This window comes from Dermacentor variabilis, chromosome 3 (assembly GCF_050947875.1).
Source record: "Dermacentor variabilis isolate Ectoservices chromosome 3, ASM5094787v1, whole genome shotgun sequence".
Lineage (NCBI taxonomy): Eukaryota > Metazoa > Arthropoda > Arachnida > Ixodida > Ixodidae > Dermacentor > Dermacentor variabilis.
In genome coordinates, this window is record NC_134570.1 from 11,868,884 (window position 1) to 11,891,735 (window position 22,852).

The 22,852-nt window shown below is 44.5% G+C and overlaps 1 protein-coding gene across 4 annotated transcripts in view; it reads right to left on the minus strand.

The window, feature by feature from the left end:
• The window catches only part of LOC142575140 (selenocysteine lyase-like), a 128,002-nt gene that overhangs the window by 67,922 nt on the left and 37,228 nt on the right, over positions 1–22,852 (minus strand). The gene's annotated exons all lie outside the window — the stretch shown is intronic.

The window sequence follows — 22,852 nt, forward strand, 5'->3', positions numbered from 1 at the left end:
ATATATTTTTCATTTATTTAACTCAAAGAAGCAATAATTGTATTACTCAGAATGTTTTCGCAATCACAAAGTCAGCCAATAGCTGTTGTGGGTTTAGCTGCTTGCGATGACACTGCATGATGACATTGTTGGGGTGAGAGCAAGAGCTTTTTCACTGCTTTTATGCTGAGATTGTAAATTTCCAGCTGCATGCAGTGCAATAATATTTGGCTCACATGTTCACAGGAGCCTCGTTAACAGATCAGCAACGTTTTCTTACTAAGTTCAAGAAGTGTTTCAGGGTCCCTTTAATGCGTGCTACAAGATTCACAGTTAACCACAAAAATGTGTTCTAAGCTGCTAATTTTAAAAAGAAGCTTTACCGCAAAATTCCACTTAAGTCTATCCACTAGAAGGGCTTTGAAATGATTTTGACAACTGGACACAGGTATACTCTTTCATTAGGCAAAGTCATCATTAATTGAAAGAAGGAACAAGTTTAAAGGGACTGACAACCAATTTTCATGGTACCCTTTTTAGTGCAATGGAAAGTTTACCAGTCAGAGTGTCTAATCATGAAGTGGTAACGCGGAAAACACCATGGAACATTTGATGTCAAAATCTTTCGATCTGCAGTGAGGATGAAGTTGTTCACTGGAAGCATGCTGAAAACAGGTGAGCGCGATAGTGATTATATGCTGGCATTGGCGGGAGACAGACGACAAGTGCAGCCATAACTGTGAGAAAGTATTTCGCTTATCAAGCTCATGTTCCTGCGACTCATGTTTTCTGAAGTGTTCAATTATTTCTACAATAACAGCTATTAATTTTCATGGTTCCCTGTTTAGCGCCTTTCGTAATTAACCAGCCAAGAGTGTTTTTTGACCAAGCCAAGTGAAAGTTCTTGAAAGCAAAACAATGCTTTTACACATCATATGTAGTTCAGTGTGTTGCCGTAGCCACGTGTGCTCTAAGGCAGTAGAATCTCGTTGATACTTTCTCGTTTCGTATGTTTTCCGGGTGCCAACGTTCGCAACTGATAACACAAAAAATTATAACAAAATAGTTACGCTCATTTTTTACTGGTCCATACGTACCTGGAAAACACGATTTTCTGCAAACGTTTAGTATGTTGCCAAACTGCGACTGTATGATACGTTTTCTAGCTGCTAGATCCCAAGTAAACAAGAAAATGCGCGAGGCGTACGCAATCGAGAACAGTAAATAGCTGCCTGCCGTGGCAGCTTCACCGCAATACTCGCCCACCCATCTCATGTGAAAGCGCCGGCACGCATTCAGTTTCTCATTTCGGTATCAGCGAATCTTCTCCGGAGTCATTCTCAACACATAGCCCATAATTTGATTGGATACAAACATCACTTATCTACTCAAGACGTTCTGGTGCAGCTACATGAAGAAATCACGAAGGAAACAAGCAGCGCTCAGCTTAAAGCTATTCTTGCCATCGACCTCAAGAAAGCTTTTGACTATGTTAACCACGATGCTATGCTGCAAGAGCTCGAAGCTACTGGCTGCGGAACCAAGCTTTATAACTATATCAGGGACTTCTTACGGAATCGCAAGTACAAGCTACGAGTAGGCGACATCACCTCACAACAGTATCCCCATCCACAGAGAGGTATTGGCCTCGAGCTCCACCACTGGAAAAGCTGGCGCCACCGTCGGCGTGACGTGCTAGGAGGGATCACGTGGACATACCGGCCGTGTCGGCTGCTTCGGGCACGCCGAAGCTAGCTGAAAACGAGTTTAAATTTTCTCGTACGCTGCGGTCCTCATTTAGTGGCGAAATTTTCCGGCTTCGAGTGTCTCCTTTACAAAGCTTCAAAGCACTACAATAGGTAGCGGCTGCCTTTAAAGGCGCATAACATGGTAGGCTACTGCTCGGTGCCGCAGGGCCGGATGCACATAACTGAGGCCAGTCACAGCCTTATTCACACGTAGCCGCATAACAAGAAGCTGCGTGAAGCTTGGCTCACCAAACATATAACCGGCACACAGTCATCGGCTACAACTAGGGTATGCAGCAAGCACAGATGCGAGGAAGATTTCTGCTACGGCGCCGGGTCTGCGATGTTCTGAAAACGCGCACTGAGATGCTCGCCCGAGTCCGCTGCGCGGCTAATGTCATGACGGTTTGGTCTATGAACTTGTCGATGCTATAGATACTGGCAAGTTCAGTGGAGTGGAAAGGCAGCGGTAAGAAGCACATTTAAAAAAAGCATGGCATATGGTCATGTTTGTGTTATGAATTAATGCACTGGATTACAAAAAAAGGAGCAGCGGGAAATTGTACGCTGAGAACACCGATAAACATACAGTGCGACGCAACTCGAGAAATAATATTGAAAGGTCAAAGAATTTAGAAGAAAAAAAAATTGAATCATCGCGACGGCACATCACAGTCCCCGTAGGCGTCGAAGTCTCTAAAATGAAATTATTTTTGAACAGCTCTCATAGCACCCACGCAACAATGGTTGCTTGTATACTGTCAAATGCTCATATTCTGCGGCCTAAAGCTCACGACACGGTGCGAAAACGCGCGCGCAGTGAAAGCGAAACAGTGCGCGGACAAGCATGCAGTCACGCAGTCGGTCGCTGCGAATCTGCGCGATCGCTGCATTGCGACTTCGTTCTATTGCGCTCCATTTAGTTATAAAAACACTGTAAGAACATATTTCACATAGTTTGCTCTCAGCGTTTACCTACCTTTCACGCAAGAAGCCGGTTAGGGAGACTCCATCGCGGCGACCACGCGCAGTGGCGTATTCGGTAAACTGTACGTATTCGGTAAAGAGATAGCATCTGTAAACGATTGTGTGCTTTCAGTTTGCCCAAGATTATTATTTAGACAGTAAGGAACTTCTCTCGTTTCGAAAGCACTTACAGAAATGTCCGGGAGAGCTCGCGCGTGATGTTTTCAGTGAGCGCTGACAGCAAAACCTATGAGGAGCGCGCCGCGTGATCCCTCATACTACGCCAGCGAGGCGCTTCTGATAGATGGCGACTCTGTAACTCCTCGCCGCCAATACCGCAGGGTTCCGTGATCTCGCCACACTTTTTAATCTTCCCGTGCCATGTGTGTAGTCCATAGAGCGCTACGAGACAACCCCAACATCAAATATGCGATCTATGCAGATGATATCACCATCTGGATCAACACGGGCTCACCAGGGCATATCCAAGAAACTCTCCAACAGGCTATGAACAAGGTGCATGAGGCTGCTCAAACTATTGGCCTTAGATGTGCGCCGGAAAAACCCAAGTTGCTACTGGTCCATCACAAAAGATGGAGACCGCCTACCATACAAATTGTAAATGAAGGCATGCCAATTTCCGAACCAAAATGTATTAAGATACTCGGTCTCCATATCCAGAAAGATGGAGGTCCTGCTGTGACAGTGCATCACCTGCTCAGGCAAGAACAGGTGCTGCACATGATCCGTAGGGTCTCTAAGCGAGCAAATGGATTGAAAGAGGCGGATATGCTTCAACTTTTTTTTTCTAACAATTTTTTTCTAACAATTTTCTAACAATTTTTTTTTTCTAACAACTAACTGACAAACTGCACTTTAACATGTGCTCAATCGTGTCGCCTTCTGACCTTTGTGCTACGTTTACTCAGAAAAACAAAGCTCTGTCCTCTTTTCATGTTAATGCGCAATCCTTGTGCAATAAAGGTAATGAGCTAGAAGCATTTTTCTGTACACTGAGCTTCCGTTTCAACGTAATAATGATTACTGAAACCTGGTATCAAAGCAGTAGCGATGTTATGCGCCTACCCGGCTACAATACATATGTGCAGAATCGTACTGATAAACGAGGTGGTGGCATCATGATAGCAACCGAAAAGACATTCAAATGCAATATTCTTGTCGACTTCACTATAAACCATGAGGACTACGAAATTCTGTCATTACAAAGTGGAAGAAACGTGTTTTGTGTTATATACAGACCACCCAGAGGTAGTGTTTCGAATTTTGGTCGCTTTCTTGATGAATATCTGCAGTGGATCACAGAAAACAACCTTAATCTAGTTCTGGGTGGTGATCTTAATATTGATTTCTTATCTTCTTCTGCGCGTAAATATGAAGTCGACTGCATATTACACAGCATTGGATTCACTAATCTCATAAATAAACCGACACGGCTAGAGACAGCGACGGCAATTCATGTCTTCGTTACTAACTGTCGAGTTGACTGTCTTCACTCAGGAGTCATTAATGTCCAAATAAGTGATCATCTGCCCATATTCTTGTTTGCAGATTCTTTAACTCCTCAAAAACAACGCATGCTTCCTGCGGTATTATACCGGCGCATAAACCAAAACACAATGAATTCTTTTCGGTCAGCACTTGTAGGTGTGAACTGAAGTACTGTGCTCCGTGAAAGCGATCCAGAGGACGCTTATAATGCCTTCATTACCACATTTAAGTCTGTTTATGCGCAAAGTTTTCCACTTGAGACGCTTAAGAAACCTCGTAAGGCTCGTAAACCCTGGATAAGCGCCGAATGTCTTCAAATGATAAAACAAAAAAACGATCTTTATAACCGCTTCATCAAAAGCAGATCACAGGATGACCTGGCGCATTTTAAGACGTATAGAAACAAAGTGACGTCTTTTCTACGCCGAGCAAAACAAGAGTATATGGAAAAGTTATTCAACCCAGACGTGTTAAAAAGGAGTGACCTTGTATGGAAAACAATAAATGAAATTTTGAATCGAGGTGCACATGCCAGCGGCATGCTTGAAGTCTTAGTAGGCAACATACCACTGGGTGGAAAATTATTAGCCGAAAAATTTAATGATTTTTTCGTGTCTTTGGCAGATAGCAATAGTGCCCCCCCGAATGTCAAATGCCTTGACTTGCGAGTTCCTTCCACTGCATTCTTGATGCCAACAGACACCAGCGAAATCGAAGCTTGCCTCTTGACCCTTCGCAACAGTAGCTCATGGGACATAGATGACCTCAAGATTCAGTCAGTAAAATATGTAGCCGATATAGTAAGCCCAGTCCTAGAACATATTTTTAATTGTTGCCTCGAACATGTAGTGTTCCCTAAACGAATGCCGATAGCTAAAGTAACCGTTGTTCATAAAGGTGGAGACAAAAACGACCTATCAAACTATCGCCCAATTTCTATTCTTCCGATTTTCTCAAAGTGTTTTGAAAAGATACTGTATACGCGAATGTCCAGTTTCTGTGGGAAATTTATATACTAACGCCAAGCCAGCACGGTTTTAGGAAGAACTTTTCGACAGAAACTGCACTTCTAACCCAAAAAGAACTAATCTTAGAATCCTTTGAGCAAAAGCTTTTCACTCTTGGTATTTTCATCGATTTCTCGAAAGCGTTTGACCGCATCAATCACCAAACAATGTTAGCCAAACTCGAACACTATGGTTTTCGCAGAAAATGTCTTGACATAATTAGATCCTACCTCAGTTTTCGCGTCCAACAAGTAACAGTAAACAACGCACTATCAGATGTTAAACATATTTCTTCTGGCGTTCCCCAGGGAAGTGTTCTGGGACCTCTGCTTTTCCTCCTTTATGTCAACGACATAGTCTGCTTAAGTAAGATCCCAACATTTGTGATCTACGCAGATGATACCACTCTGTTCTTCCGAGCAGCACATGTACGAGATCTTGAACAGCAAGCTACAGAGTGTCTGCGCCGACTTCATGAATGGTCTGAATCGAACTCGCTAATCATAAACACAAAAAAAAGTAAAGCTGTAATATTTAGGCCTCGTAACAAGATTGCTTCTACTCCACAGATCTGCTTAGAAATGGGTTCGTCGTCCATTCAAATAGTTCCCGTGGTCAAAAGTCTGGGTGTTTCCTTTAACGAAAATTTATCGTGGGACGATCACGTTGAAATCGTCAGGGGCAAGTTGTCAAAGGTTGTTGGTATCGTGTCCCGTCTGTGATATTTCCTACCGAAGCATGTTAAATAAATGCTGTACAATGCACTGTTTTATTCAGTCGTTAATTACTGTATCTTGGCCTGGGGCACCACATCATTTACCAATATCAGACGGCTGCACATGCTTCAGAAGAGAATTGTTCGAAATATTGTTAATGCTTCGAGACTTGAACATACCGCACCGATCTTTGCGTCACTTGGCATCACCCCCCTTCCCCAACTTCATGAAAATTTACTGTTAAGGCGGTATAAAACAAGTATAAGACAGAATAATGCATTCATGTTAGACCTGGCAATCTTGAAATGCAAGGAACTTAAGTATGCTACCCGCACTGGCTTCACGTGGTTTGTGCCTAAAACGCGGACGAATTATGGTCGCCAAATGCTTAGCTACATTCTTCCACAGACGTTAAATAACGCGCTGTGAATTGATGTTAATTTATGTACTGCTGACACTTATGTCATAGTGCTTTGTGCTTGCTTTTGTTTTTGCCTGTAATGTTCAAATACCGTTTCATTTGTGTCAATGTTGCTATTGCGAATGCTTTACACATGCTGTATGATACACTGCGATACTGTTGCCAAGTCGTTGTAGGGTGCGTCGACCTCTGTCAAGCCTTTCTTCTGGCTTTTTGCTGATGCACCCAACATCCTCATGACGATGTTGAATAAAGAATTGAATTGAATTGAACTAAGAAATGCACTTTATGTTGCACCTGCGCTATCACCTGCCCTATACCAATCTCAGTCAGCAAGATATCAATCGCCTTGATGTGCTCATCTGCAAGACGACAAAGCTGGCCATCGGCATCCCGTTTAGTGCCAGCACTAAGCTCCTCCTTGTGGGCTTCTCACACCGTGCTCTTGGGACAAAGGAACGCCAACACAGTAGTGCAAACAATCGCAAGGGCATTTATTGCACCTTTCATTGATCAATGCCTGCTAGCCGAGTTGCTATCCACAAAACATGCCGATGGGCGCGCGACAAATCTCGGAAGTCCGACTCACCACGACCGGATAGCGAGCGAATATGTTCGCCCCATGCTGGATCCCAACGCCTGGTCGTTCGCGCGTACGGTCACGCGAACGGTGGTGCGTTCAAACGAGGCCTCACGAGACGGTCTCGCAGACCATAGATCGGCGCACGCGCGGAACGTCCGCACCGCTTGACGATCTCGAACCAAAGAGAGAGCGTCTCGTCTTCCCCGCACCCAAGTAAACCCGCTGTGAGGCGCAGTTAGCAGCACAACACTCGCGCCATCTCTCACACTGCGCTTCAACCACTCCGAGTGCCGCGGGCGCCAGGCCACGCGGCGAAGCCGCACTGCAGGAGACAGGAGCTATGCAGGAAAACGAGATATCAGGGGACACGTGAGAGTCACGCATCCCCACATCCTTGACATGGGTTGCCATAACACGGTGGCGGAACTAGTCAGTATTCATCGTCGCCAAGAACTGCGTTTGCAGCGCACGTGTCAAGGCACGCACATCCTCCATAGCATCAGTCATCATCCAGAAGCTGCGCCCCTTGTGAACACGCGCCCACTACCCCCAAAACAACGCGAACTCCTAACCATAGCTCCACTGCCACGCCACATGAATCCAAAACGAGGCAAGCAGAGACGAGTTGCCTACTTCAACAGGTACACGGCAAGACACCCTGAGGGCATATACTTCTACGCTGGTGCTAGCGTTGGTGCATGGGGCTCCATTATAGCAGTGGTGAATAACGACCTCCAAACTGTACATGCGGAGTTACTCCCAGAGACAGATCCGACCTTAGCGGAACTGACAGCCATCGCAATCACAATCAAACACATGCCCCCTAGTAACTTAGCTTCCCCATGAATCATATTTACCGACTCCATGGCGGCTTGCAGGAAACTGTTGCACAACAATCTCCCGGCCCACATTTCGACATTTATTCAAGGGCACCTTCAGGGTCCTTTGGAAATCATCTGGATTCCTGGTCATGATGGGCTGCTGGGAAATGAAAGAGCTAATCAGCTCGCCTGCGAGACTTTGAACCAGGCACCCTGCATTGCTCGACCAGCCCAGACGAAAAGGTGGGCTCCCCTGCGTCTGCGGCCATATCAAGAGGCAAGATGCAAGTTCCCCAAGCTCAGCAATGTGCTATCGTGAACAGGGTGTACTGATTTGTCAGGCCCAGACTGAAACACTCCCTACACCAGCGCGAATGCACCTCCTCTGTGGCCTCTTACCTGAAGATCCCCCACCCTGCTGATACTGTGGCGAACACCCAAACACATCCCATATCCTCTGGTGCTGTGGACCACCCCCATCTCCCCTGCCTGTCCCTACAAATCTTTCAACTAAACCTCATGCCGGGTGGCTGACAGAAGCAGCCAGCGCCGACGACCAACAGTACCTTGCGGCGTTTATCAGCGCTACACTGAAGAATGCCACAAGCGAGGCTCTGCACTGAGGGCCTTTCCACCACACCACGGCAACATGAAAATAAAGTTTTTTCTCTCTCTCTCTCTCTCTCCGGGGTCATCGCATGTGGCATTCACAGCTATCACCGCTAATCCTGTTGCGATAAGCATCATCACCTGTGTTTCACAGCGCCTGGTGCCATCGGAACCATAGTGCACGCTTTTAATTGGCGATAACCGAAACGCGAAGCCGTTCCCCGCAGCAGGCTGTGATCGCATATATTTTCCAGCCACTTGATTCGATGTGAACGTAAAAAGGGGCAAGGCGTGCGCGATCGAGAACAGTATATAGCTACTCGTCTCATGTGAAAACAATGGCGCGCACTCAGTTTCTCATTCCAGTACCAGCAAATCTTCTTCAAAGTCATCGTACGCCACATTTACAGTCATCACCGCCAAACCTATTGCGATAAGTGTCTTCATCTATCTGTTTTACAGCACGTGGTGCATAGTGCGTTGTGCCATTGGTAGCGTACTGCATGCTTTTAATAGGCAATAATCTAAATGCGCCGCTGTTTCCTGCTGCAGGCAGCGCGATGTGGGCATCATGTTTTGCTTCGGCAGCATCCAGTGTCACCCACCAGCTCGATTTCATTTCGGTTTCCCGTTGCCCTCTTAAAACACCACGCAATAGGAAAGCAACAAAATGGGTCTTGGGCTGCCAGAGCACCACCAGCTCGACGTGTGCCAGTGTATCGTGTTGTAACGATCCGCGTGACACTTCACATTAAGCCCAGACCACACGCACGCTTGCGAGAGCGCGCCCACGCATGTGCAGGCACTGCGACACGACTCATTTCACCGCGATCTCGGTCTAATCTCCGTGAACAACTCCTCTCTGTTAACGCGCGCTTGGGCTGCCTTGCATCGGCACGCCTGGCTACCCAGCTATAGCAGGGTACATTCAAGTCTCATTGAAGCAGATTTATATCATGCAAGAAAGTGCTTAATCTATAGTGAGCCCAGTGAGCACCTGCATTCGCACGTCTTTGTGGATGCAAACCACCATTCCTTGCAAGGCGCAGCAGGTGAAAGGCGTGTAGATGCGGGCTTGCGCGTGTCCGCAAGCGTAGGTGCGGTCTGGGCTTTAAGTAGAGGTCCACAATAGTTGTCTACAATTTTTTTGTTGCTTCGGATCGTACGTTTTTCCGGTTAGTATGTTTTGTATCGGGGTTTTTTCCAAAACGTATGCACGAGGTTCTACTGTATTGTAGTGCTGGCACCCATTTATGGCTCAACTAGTTGACAGCATCTCGTATCTCACAGGGAAACCACACAACTGTGGATCCTTACTAGCAAACTCGCACACGTAGAACAGCATGTGCACCGCCATGCATTGTGTAAAGCGTGTGCTGCTCTTTAGAGCGGACTTTTTTTACTTTGTAATATGCATAGAATAATGTGGAAGCGTCTAATAATAAACAAACTGCAATTTTAAGCAATAAGTATGCTGTACTTAATAACAGCCAACTTACATACAGCAATCTCATTTACTACATCAGGAGTATTAAGCTATCACCACAAGGTCATGCCACTTATTGTTTTATGAGACTTTCTTTGCCAATTTAAAATTATAATTTCTACTTAAATTATGAACAGCGTACTGGATTCTATCAGTATAAATCATGGGAATTTCATTTCAATCAACGTCTCGCAAACACATTCTGGCTAGTTGTCAATTCCTTTAAGTGTGCCATGTAAAATTTGTAAATTGTAAGTGCAGTTCGCAGGTTTCGCATCCCTGCTGATCAAAGCAATGTCTCTATGCACTTTATTGCAGCAGTGCCCATCCTACTTGCAATGGGCAAGTGATTTCACTCAGGCAAGCAATCTCACTGGCTTCCTGTGAGGCGTCATCTGCAATATTTTCAACACTACACACTCTTAAACAAATGTGCACCCTTTGGGTCGTATCTTGCCACACAACGATAATAATCATCTGTCTTGCTTGCAGTTCCTTTCTTGAAAACACTGCGCTCACTACCTTCCTGTCGAGAATGCTCTGTCATGCTGATAACGCGCATGCCGTTCATGACTTGGAAGTATCAGGCTCGCAGCGTTAAAGAAACTAAATGTGGACAAGACAGATGACGATTATTGTTGTGTGGCAAGATACAACTCAAAGGGTGTAATTTCGCTTAAGAGTGCACTGCACAAGTACCTTTACCATGTCCATACATAATGATTTGCTTGCCTGCAACAAGAAAAACAAAGGCTATAAATATTCATAATTTTTCAGAACAGTGGCACGCATCTGGCTGGTAATGTGGACCACCTTCTACAGCTACAGTGTGCATGCATACATTTGTGCATATGCACATGTGTAAGGAAGCAAGTGGAATAAAGAGCTTGTTCAAAATGGTAGCCTCATTAAGGGGACACTGAAGGCAAATGTTAAGTCAAGCTAAGGTGATAGATTAATGCTCGAACGTCTAAGGCGTCACTATTATAGTGAACAGAGCTTTAGTTTTCGAAAAACTGAGGCAAATGTAGGACATGATTTGAGACTCCACCGGCACATCCTAGTACTATCCCGATGACATAGCAACTTGTTATAATTCTGTCCTTCATACTCACCCACTGATAATTAAAAGACTATTGCATTGCATTATAATGCTAGAGAAAATGCTGCTTGCTTACTTTTATTCGAATTTTAGAAAAACACTCACTGACACTCACTCCCTTGACAATGACATGGTGGGTGGTCAAAAGGCTGTTTTTCGACTCTCTACCGCTCGCATGGTCAAGTTTTCATCGTTCCTGTATTACGTAGTGCAGTGCTTGTTTTTATGGCTCACGAAGCTCATACTAAAGAGCCAATCACATGCACACGATATTCAAGCGACAAGCGATGCAATAGACGGATTTTGCCATACTGTTACGTCTCTCTGTGGGACAACTATATACATGGTGGTCCTTCACGAAAGGGAACACGTGAGCATGTGGCCTGTGTTCCGCGGAGGCTGCTTAGAGCACCAGCAAGTGGCAGCAAGGGGAAGAACATTCATTTGTGGCATCATCTCTGGCGGCCAGAATAACCTGTCATGGTCAAAAGGCAAGCTCCTGCTAGAAGGAGCGGGGCCTGTAGCACAACGGTCTGCTGCTAGCAAACTGTGCTGGGTACGCAAGCGCGCCGGTAACATGGAAGTGCCAACATACGCCCAGCAGTTATTAGGTGCTCCCAGTGCATATTTATGCATATGCATTCCAAGGCTACTTCACTCGGAACTCTGTCCATCTGTCCATCCCACTGTAACGCATGACACGATGCACTTATGCATAGGTATATATGAGGTCTTATGGAGGTATATATAATATTGCCTTTGACTACGTACAATTACTGAGGTTTATGATTAAGACTATATATAGAAAGTACTGAAGAGGTATAAGAGTAATTAAGGTTAATAAAGACCAACAATGGATGGTCAAATGAGAGTAGGGGGTAAATGGAACCTGCTCAAACACCTTTTAGATGATATGAACTCCAAGTCTAATCAAAGGCAAGCAATTGAGAAGGTTCCCCACGAGGCGAGGCAATCGGAAACCGAAGATGCTATTGCAGATCGGCTGGCAAGGAGATATCTTCAGGTCGAGAACGCCAGTCCAATCGACTACCCTGCATACAAGGGCGAGCAAAATCCAAAGCTCGACGAGCCATTCAGCACTAGTGAAGTTAAGGCGGTACTGCACAGTCTAAATGGCAAGTCTGCCCCTGGTCCAGACGGAATCCCTAATAGAGCTCTAAAGAACCTGGACGATGACTCCGTTGAGTACGTCACTGAAGAGATTAATCGGGTCTGGGAGCGGGGATTGCTGCCGGAAACCTGGAAGGTCGGCACCAGTTGTCCTCATTCCGAAACCAGGAAAGCACCTGGGCCTTGCAAATCTTCGGCCCATCTCTCTCACGTCCTGTGTGGGTAAGGTTGCGAAGCTCGTCATTCACAACCGTAGTTCGGTACACGTAGAGAACAATTTATTCCCATACAACATGATTGTATTTCGTCCAGCTTTGTCCACACAGGATGTGATGAAGCTCATAAAATGAAAATTCATTGACAACGCAACCAGAGATGTCAGGGCTATCCTGGGTTTAGATCTGGAGAAGGCTTTTGACAATGTGTCTCACGTTTACATTCTGAATGCCATATTGGAGCTCAATCTGGGTGCTGCCTTTCATAACTATATGAGCTCCTTTCTCAAGGGGAGGCAGGCGACACTAAAGATTGGTGATCTCAAGACAGAGGCATTCGAGCTTGGACCTAGGGTCACGCCGCAAGGGGCAGTGGTATCTCCATTTCTCTTCAACATAGCAATGAGAGGTCTCTCAGAATAGCTCTCTGCCCATTGGTGGGGTCAGTCAACCACTTTATGCAGATGATATAACCATCTGGTGCACCAAAGGAAGTGAAGGGGAGGCTGAAACAGGCCTCCAGATGGCACTAGATGAGGTCGAATCATATCTGTAAAATACAGGACTGAGATGCTCGCCTAGCAAATCCCAGTTACTCCTTTACGGGCCAATCAGAAAGGGCCCCAAGCCTAAGGGTTGGAAGCCACTCTCAGACGTTGATATCAATCTAGTTACACATGATGGAAGCCTCATTCCCAGAGTCAAGGCTATCCATCTACTAGGTATAGTTATTGAATCAAATGGGTCCAACAACATCATGTTGGCTAGAATCACCACGAAAATAGAAACTGTAATTGGGCTCATCAACAGAATCTCTAACGGAAGGGGAGGCTTGAAAGAATACAATCTGCACAGGCTTTTCCACGCCTTCCTTATGAGCCATATCATTTATGCAGCAGCTATGCACAATTGGCACACTTCTGAGAAAAATAAGTTGAACATCCTTATTCGGAAAAGCATCAAAAGGGTACTCAGCATCACCATGACCGCCAGTACAGAACGCCTCTACCAACTGGGAGCACACAATTCATTGGAGGAGATTATCGAGGCGCAGGAATCGGCCCAACTGGCTCAGCTGTCCTGCTCTTCGGGAGGGAGAAGAATTAGGGCCATCCTGGGCCTTAACCCAGTGTTTGCTGAAGAGAGAAGGCATCGAATCTCTGACGAGCCGAGAGAAAGCATTTACGTTGCGCCAATCCCTCGCAATGTACACCCGCAGCACAATGGGAGAAGGCGCAGGGCCAGGGCAATTGCAATTCTAAAGAAGATCAAGGACAAGCCCCAATCATTCTGCTTTGTGGATACGGCTCAATATGGCCACTCATCTCACTTTGCCATAGTGGCAATAGATCACAGAGTCCATGCTGTTTCGGCAGCCTCGGTGGCTGGGACCACTTCTTCTAAAGCGGAGCAGGTTGTTGTTGCTTTGGCTCTTTTGGGCGACAACAGAATACAAATATACACAGACTCTAGGTTGGCAGTCAGGGCATTCGCCTCGTGCACCATTGTGAAAGAAGCCCATAGTAGTCTTAGGAACAGGGCAAACATTCCACATATGATTACTTGGTTTTCCGCACACTTGGGCCTAAATCTGAACTTGTTCACCAATCTCAATGACATTGCCCACTCCCAGGCGCGAGTACTAACTATCCGCGTGGGAGGAGGAGCCTTGTCACAGTCCAATGTCCTAGAGTTTTGGGACACTCTATTCACATTCACAAAATATTTCTATCTGGAGAGAAGAATCTTTCTTTTACCATAAAAAGTTCCACATTTCCTCCACATAAAAAGATCACAAGACCTCAAGCTTAGGATGCTTCAGACTAGCTCTTATCCTAGTCTGGCCTTCACGGACTGTTTATTCCCGGACATTTTTAGCTCACAGTGTCCTAGCTGCGGGGGGACATGCAATTTAGAACACATGCTCTGGCGGTGTCCCTCATCACGAGAGGATAAGGACATCGCTGAACAGAAGTGTAACTCGGCCATCAAGAGCTTAGAATACCCTTGTCAGCTTTGAGCTGTTCAGAGAGCCTGCAATGCGGCGGTTAGGTTAGGCCCAACTGTCACCACGTGGGAGCAACCCGCAGTGTTGCCCTAAGAGGCGGCACTTCTCGGCATCCTTTCAATAAAGTTCTTCATATCTGTATAAAGACTAAGAAGATTAATGATGATAAAATTAGTTAAGCAAATCAATAATTGAGAGTAAATAAGAACAGTGAGGCTAACTAAAATTAGCTTGTGTTAGTTTATTAAATTAAACAACAGTAATTAAGGTTAAATTATTGGAGCCTAACCAAGAACAATTAAAGCCACATGAGGTTAACTTGAACTAGTTAAGTATCCTTAATTGTTTGTTGATTAATTATACAAACATCTCCATCATATCCTTAATTAAGCCAAATTATGTAATTGATCAGACTTCATTATAAATATACGTAAATCTGATTAGCAAATTTATTAGGTTTAGTTATCTAAGCCAAAGTTTGACCTGAGTGCATAGCTCTCTCCTAAACTGCTCCAAATCAGGTGACGTTTATTCATGCTATGCAGATAAGTGTGGAGCCAGAGCTGCATACTGCAAAAAAGTATGCAAGAACACTCAATTAGGGTTGTCTAGGAATACATACGAGTAAGCATGCTCCAAATTTCAGTTGGCCTACCCCCAAATTTCAACTTGGCCCACCTTAAATTTAAGTTGGCCCACCCCCAAATTTAAAGTTGGCCCAACTGTTGCTGATGCATTTTCTATGTAGCCGTAGGTGTCCCTATGGGTATTCTCTCCGACATTTCTTGTTGTTTTAATTGTTCCTTATAGCTTAAAAGCTACCAATCATCTACATTTGCACTGCTGTAACAATTAAATGTCATAACCTCGCAAATTATGCATTTTGTGCAGATACAAGGCATTACACTTTTCGTGTAACGAAGATCTTGCTGCGGTACTCGCCAAAGAATGCTTACGCATTAAAATACGCTGGGAGTACTTATCAACTACCAGGCATATTTTGGCCCTTCCACATTTCCAGTGCGCCATCGTACCAAGCGTGGTTTGCTAGCAGCAGATGTTGCGCATCTATCTGGCATGGGAGGGAGTCCAGCATGTGCTTGCCTATCAGCCATGTCTGGTTATCCTGGCCACCACTAGATGACACCACTAGCGGACGTGCTGCCCCTTGCTGGCACTTTAAGCAGCCTCCGCAGAGCACAGCTCACACACTCATGTGGTCCGTTCTATAAAGGACCACCCTGTATATCGGTATGACATTGAGAAAAAAAGGTAACAAACTTTTGTTGTCTGAACCAGTACAATTGTATGTTCACAAAAATATCTCAAACATGCTGCAAGGCCAATGTTTTAAACAGAGGATACTAGATCAAGTTTAAATGTTCCACTATCCCCAGTAAATATGCATTCCATGCTACATCATAAATGATGTAGTGCCATCAGACAGCTAAAAATTAAAACACTTTCACGACCTTGTAGCCTCCAAGATTGGCACATGCACAATTTCGGATGCTTTCTATAGTATACTTCCAATAATTTGACTCCATTTGCTTCGATTTTTCAGTTAATTCGATCCTGTTCTAAGGTCCCGGCTATGGGCCCAAACTTTCATTATTTCAATCCTAAAATTGACCTTCACCAGATAATTCAAACTTGATTGGTCAGCATGCATGCGCCTGACCTCTATGGTGACTCCAACAGCGATTCCTTTAGTGGCAGAATTCGTCTCGAGGAGGCATGGGGGACACTGAATGTGTTGAACACAGGTAATCTCCCGTCGAAAACATCTGTTTTCGGCCTAGTCTAAAAATATTTACAAGAGCCGTAGCTTACAAAATCTGCTAATGATATTTATCCAATTTAACCCGTGTCTTTTTCTTTCTAAAAAAATGTGTTCAAAAATTACCTGCATCATTTAATAGGATATGAAACCAAACCAAACTACGTTCGCAGCGTTTGTATGCTTTACCACACGACATGGATGTATTACGGCAAAACTGACTCTACGAAACCATGCAGCAAAGCTGACCTCATTGCACCGGCCGTCATTGTGCAACAGATATTAGACTGCTGCCCATTTTCTTGCAAAAAAATCAAGTACACGTAAGATTTCTTTGTTTAGAAGCTTGAATATCATTTCTACGTTAGTTTTCCATGAAAAGCGAGCATGTTTGATTTGGGGATGTGTTAGAATCAGGCAAATACAGACTGCCAAGTGAATCAGCTATGTGTATTGGTGTTTTCATGCATTTTGTTCAATTTTACCCGCCGGATAAATCAATTCGTTGGTCCCATCAGGGTCAAATTAACAGAAGGCGGCTGTACACCGTGTGTGATGAGACGAAGCGAAGGCCGATTTTACCACTTATTTCTTGTTGCCAGGAGGAGAGCAAGTAGCAAGAGAAAATTCGTATCGAGGCTGGCGCACTGGTTGCTGTCATGTTGTCACGCAATCATGGAGCAATGGGTGGGCACCACATGGGCAACAACCAAAATTTCTGCAAGCAGCAGAAAATTCCACGTCCATATGATGATGTTCGAGTCTTCCAATTCTAGCTGCTTCTAGCCGTGCTTTTGCGCATTACGAAAAAAAAAAAACATAACTGTATCGCCAGCTGTCAGGCGCTGTTTTACTCATCGATGGCAGTAAAGCGTGGTAATGGCATAGGCATTAATGCAACTCCTAGCTCAAGGGTGGGTGAATTTAATTGCGCTAGAGGAATGCAGACCTTTAGATCTGATTTTCTCCTAAAACATGTTTTAGGAGAACAGCCACCAATGATTGAGAATTATGTTTGGGAAGGGTGCAACAGAACTAAGTCGGAAAGAAAGAGAGGGGGAGTTGGAATGCTCATCCATCAGGGAGCCAAATGGAAAAGAGTAAATTCAAATGTCAAGAGCAATTTTGGTTATCTGGTACAATGAGTGGAAAAAAAGACTTGGCTGGGCGTACCATATTTGTGGACCGGAAATAATTGCACAGAGAAGAATTGAGAGTTAGTGGAATGCATAAGTGCTGATATTGAGGGTTTCGGGAATGATGCTGAAATTATCCCATTAGGTGACATGAATGCCCACATACAGGTTCTAGATGGCTATACTGACAACGGGAACTCAATGCTAGATCCTTGTGAGCAACATAGCCTCGTTATCATGAATGCAGGGTTCAAGTGTGAAGGGCAGATCATGTGGGAAGTGGCAAACTGGAAATCGACCATTGATTACTGTCTGATGATGGAAGGAATTTACGATAAGTGGAGAGAAATGGTCAGTATAGCAGGAAGAGTATAGCAGCATAGGGAGTGACCATAAACGCATCATTTTGAAGATACGATATGTAGTTGGCAAAGAGAGCAAGAAGTGGAAAATTTGAAAGCTGAACAAATAACAAATACCATCACAAGAGTCGAGGAAGGACTTTGCAAATGGCCAAGTAAGGAGTGGGAATATAGTGAGCTTTTCAATCTAATAATGACAGAAATACGGAAAGAGAAACAAGATGTTTCTTGGAAAGCAAAAAAGAAACTGAGAAGCTGGTGGAACAGGGAGATACGAGAAGCTTTTGCCGAATGACAGAAAGCATCCCGAGAGCACAGGTACGCAAAGAAGGTGCAGCTGCTGCAGAATGAAGTGGCCAGTAAATGGGAAATATACTGGGAGAAAAAGCTTATGGTTCAAATACTGGTACAAGCAAAAGATAAAAGGTGAAAGTGAACATTGGTTGTCATATACATGAGAAAGAGAAGGCCGCACCTAGAATATTTTGGAACCACATAAAATTATTAGGCAGGAAGTCAACAACAATACAACAACATATCCTAGACAAAGATGTAAACAAACTGGAAGGGGAAGCGACTAAATTACACCCGAAAAATAACAGCGGAATCTTTCCAAGGCAATGACGAGGTTGTATTTGAAGAAAAAAAGAGCATGGAAGAAAACCAGATGAAAAGGGAGCTGGTGCTGACAAATTTCAACTGGAAGAAAGCCAAAGAGAAAATTCCTAACAGCACAGCCACAGGGCTAGACGAGGTTCCCATTAGGCTGATTAATGAACTAGGACCAACAAGTAAGGAAGCTCTGGTGAAAGCCGTGGAAAAAACTTTAAAAGATAGACGAAGTGTTTTCCCCTTTCTCTTTCTTCTCTTTCCTTTTCTTTTGGTGCTCTCTTTCAATTTTCCTACCTGCGCTTGCTTTGCTCTAACAGGTAGGCAGTAGAGCATCATCCTGGCTTGGGTGTGGTTGCCACGTTCACCAGATACAAAGGGTTGGTCACAACATCATCATCACAGAAAGTAAGTTTTTTTTTTTTAGAGCAAAATCCAATATGGCCGCCTTTTGCTGGTAGCGTACGCCGGTACGTGCAGTGCTCGCCCTGCTGGCTATGCGGCATGCCTCATTGCCTTGGCTGCTGTGTAGCTGGTGTGTTCGAATTGTCAGGAGACCAAAGAGCCTCTACTGACCCCCCATACAAACAAGCCACAAGTGAGTGAACAGAACATGCGAATTTATTGGCAGAAGACAAGCAGTGTACATTCTTGTGCAAGAGCAGAAATAAAATTTGCATGTCGAGATATGCTGGAATCATTGACACGAGCTCATAAACGGCTCATACGGTCATCGTCGCACATGGCAGTCTGGTAATGAGCAACAACCAGCAGCGCAAGCAGATTGGACAGAGTGTCCCACCTGTTTGCAGCGACAGTTGCCATAGCTGGCATTGCGAAGCAATTGGGTGATGCAGGCATCTGTTGCCAGAGCCAACACAGCGACATGGACTACCCGGTATTTTAGCATTACCTCCTTTTTAACCTGCACATTTCTTTTTGTTCTTTCACGTGCCGCTAATGTGCAACTCACACTTGGTGCCCCACATTTTCAATATGGGCATGGACAGTTTTGTGGGCACCACCATTTCGTAGCCACTTTTGCAGGCCTTTCCACCCATGTGGTTATCAACTTCACACACTTCAGACCATGTAATCACGTACGCTGGTCTACGTTCACGCCACATCACGGCCGATGAAGGCCCACAAGCATAATTTGCCCACGGCTGCAGCAGGAAAGGATGAACAGGGAGTACCAATTACGGTGCGTGTAAATTGGGAGTCATTGTCACTGTGTGGACGGCAGGAGCAGATGGGTTACCTCTAGAGACTGTTGCCTAATACAGCTGACCAGGCAACCACATTCAAGAAACATAACACTGCAACCATTATCAAATGAGAGTCAGCATTCAATCACCGCATAAGGTTCAGACAATAAACTGTACATCGGCTAAGATCCACATGACAACAGTGAGCATTCATGCACCACGAATTGCTTACGGCACATTCAGCTATTTGACTTCAGGCACAGCGCTTGCCTTCGCCGCACATGGCAGTCTGGTAAAGAGCGATAACCAGCACTGCAAGTAGATTGGACAGTGTCCCATCTGTTCGCATCAACAGTCGCCGTTGAAGATGAGCAACTTGCATTGCGAAGTAATCTGGTGATGCAAGCATATGCTGCCGCAGCGAATATAGCGGCATGGAGTACCCGGCATTTTAGCGTTACCTCCTTTCCAACCTGCACATTACTTTTTGTTCTTTTGCTTGCCGCTAATATGCAATTCACACTTGGTGCCCCACATTCTCCCAATATGGACATGGTCGATATTATGGGCATCACCATTTTGCAGCCACTTCTGCAGGCCTTTCCATCCGTGTGGATATCAACTTCATACACTTCGGACCAGGTAACCACGTATGATAGTCTCCGTTGATGCCAAATCATGGCCGAGGAACACCACAAGCAAAATTTGCACATGGCTACAGCAGGAAAGGACGGAACGGGGAGCACCAATCATGGTACGTGTAAATTTGGAGTCTATGTCGCTGTACGGACTGCAGGAGCAGGTGCTTACCTCGAGAGACTGTTTGCCAATGCAACTGACCAGGCTCCCACACACGAGAAACGTAACATGGCGACTAGTACCAAGTTAGACAGCAGTGAAACCAGATTCTGCAATCAGTCACTTCAACGTAGCTTGAGCAAAAACACATGCTATCAAGCAAGAATAGCAATCCTGAACGAGACTAGGAATTAAATATGGGAATGAGAAAGCTTGCATTCAAGAAAGAAGCTGCTCTACCTTGCAAGCAATGAAAGCCAAAAACATTAAGAAAAGTTAAATGCTACACAGCGCACGGTGCAAAGGTTAATGCAAGACACACGCCGATGCAGCATCAGCTATTTCAGGAGAGGAATAGCACATGGCAACATAAAGTAGAAAATACTGCTACAGATACGTTATGCTAGTAGACAGTGACTGGTATTAGGTATGAGAAAGGAATCGGTTGAGCTTTATGTTTGGATAAGGAAGAGGAATGATCTCTAACAACAATGTGGAATGAAAAAGCTTGCATTCATTGAAAAAAACTTATGCTTGGCACAAATGGAATTTGACAAGGCCGGGAAGCTGATTAAGGAAGGGCAAGCTGACGGAACTCTTGGCCAGCATCATCCGTGCTTGTTCAGAGGTTGCAGGTACATTTGAAGATGCAGAATTTTTGTTGTTGAGGTACCTGGATAACTCGGCCAATATCCATGCTAGTGGAATGATGGCTGAGGCTATTTTCACTCTTGACACAGTCGTCCATAGACTTGATATTTAATCCAAATACTTCTGGAATGGCTTCTTTGTTTGTGGTGTAAAGGCTTGCGAATTCGACTCCAGCCCCTTCCTGTTGGTGCAGACGGGGGCTCCTGTGCTGAGGACCAAGATGTGCTTGGTGCAGACTCTGTTGGAGCAAACAGTAACACATGAGATACAGCACAGTTTAGTCAAACTCATGTAGTGTTTTCTTTTATGTTTTAACCAATTATGTTGAACCGTAAATATGAACAAACATACATATCATCTGCTACAAACAAATGACTTGTATCTCGATTACAGATTAGCCAAACTCATGTAGTGTTTTCTTTTATGTTTTAACCAACTATGCTGAACCATAAATATGAACAAACATTCATATCATCTGCTACAAGCAAATGACTTGTATCTCAAGACTAGCAAGCCAATACAGCATATATCAAGCATATTTATTTCATAACTCAGTTTTGTCTACCTTGTAGGAGCAGCAAAAGTCCACACAATGGCCTTCTTGTCGCAGGCTGCCAGTAGCTTCCCTTTAGCGCGTGGAGTGCGTTGCTTTACACTGGTGCCGTCCTTTTTATTGCACGTCTGGAACAGAAATTTTGACTGCATCAAAATTGAATAAAAAGGAGACAATTTTGCAATATGAAATGCAAAAAGGTGACATATATACTGTAATGATTTGCGACAGCAGAACACATGCAAATGTACACTGTTCTAGGGTGTTTAAGCAGCATGTCTAGGGTGTTTAAGCAGCAATATTGCTACTGCCCATAAAATTGATGTCTGCCAGTCTACAACGTGTGTCAACAGCTTAAGTATTATTAGGATCACAAATCAGAACATTCTTGCGCTCATTTACGCACTACAAGAGATCACACTGCTGGTTTTACAAGCAAATGTATGAAAAGACATGAAGCTATTAGAAATGATGCATTCTTTTTCTGCATGAACACGATGCACTGCTTCACTGCTGCAAAAATAAAGTCCTCAGGTAAACCAAACTGAACAGCAGGAACATTTGGAACCAACAGGTAAGAAATGTGGGTGAATTATCATGCGTGAAACTGTTTGATACGTTAAATTCAGTACTTTTGCTTCCGTTTATCAAAGGGTTATTCGGTTTTGTGGACGAAAGAAGTTGCCGGTGGACTCGAAAAAAAATATATTGATAAGGCTACTCAGAAAAATGTGACTCGCGTTCTGATATTGCTCTCTCTTACATGAATGTGTGTATAACGATGGTTGGAAACAGCAACGGAGGGTCCCGACTGCCCATATGTAATGCAGCATCTAGTTCATTAACTTCTCTCTGCCTGTAGGTTAATGAGATGAATATATTGCATAGCGATTGAAGCAGTGATGTTAAATGACTCACCAGTATTGCCGTCCCCAGTTGCAGTAGGATCCGGCTCCCATTTCGATGCAGATGTGTTCCACTTGGCTCATGACTGAACCCTAACTTTCAGGCTTACATCTCCGCTCACAACACGTCTCTTCAACCAAAGTTAAATAATGCGAGGTATCAAGGCACAATAAATTGCTGTTAGCACAAAATAAGGAACCAATGTATGAACCAATGAATGCCTGCCGTGCATGCGAACATACCGATAAAAATTTAAAATCTAGGCCAGAGCTCACGTGGGAGGTTGATGATGCTGAACGCTATTTTTTATATATAAGGGCAAAAAACAACAAAGTTAGTAATAAAGAGTACAAAGTATAATTAGAAATGATAATTTTGTACTTTTTATCATGTAATAAAAATGCTTCGTTTATTGCTGAAGAAAGTTTGTAGATTAAAACTGCGCTTACTACGGCGCCTCTAGCAGGAGATATTGCGCTCACGGGGGAAGCTTTTTAACTGGTGTACTATGCCTGTTTTTTTAGCAGCGCCACGCAGTCAATTTTTTC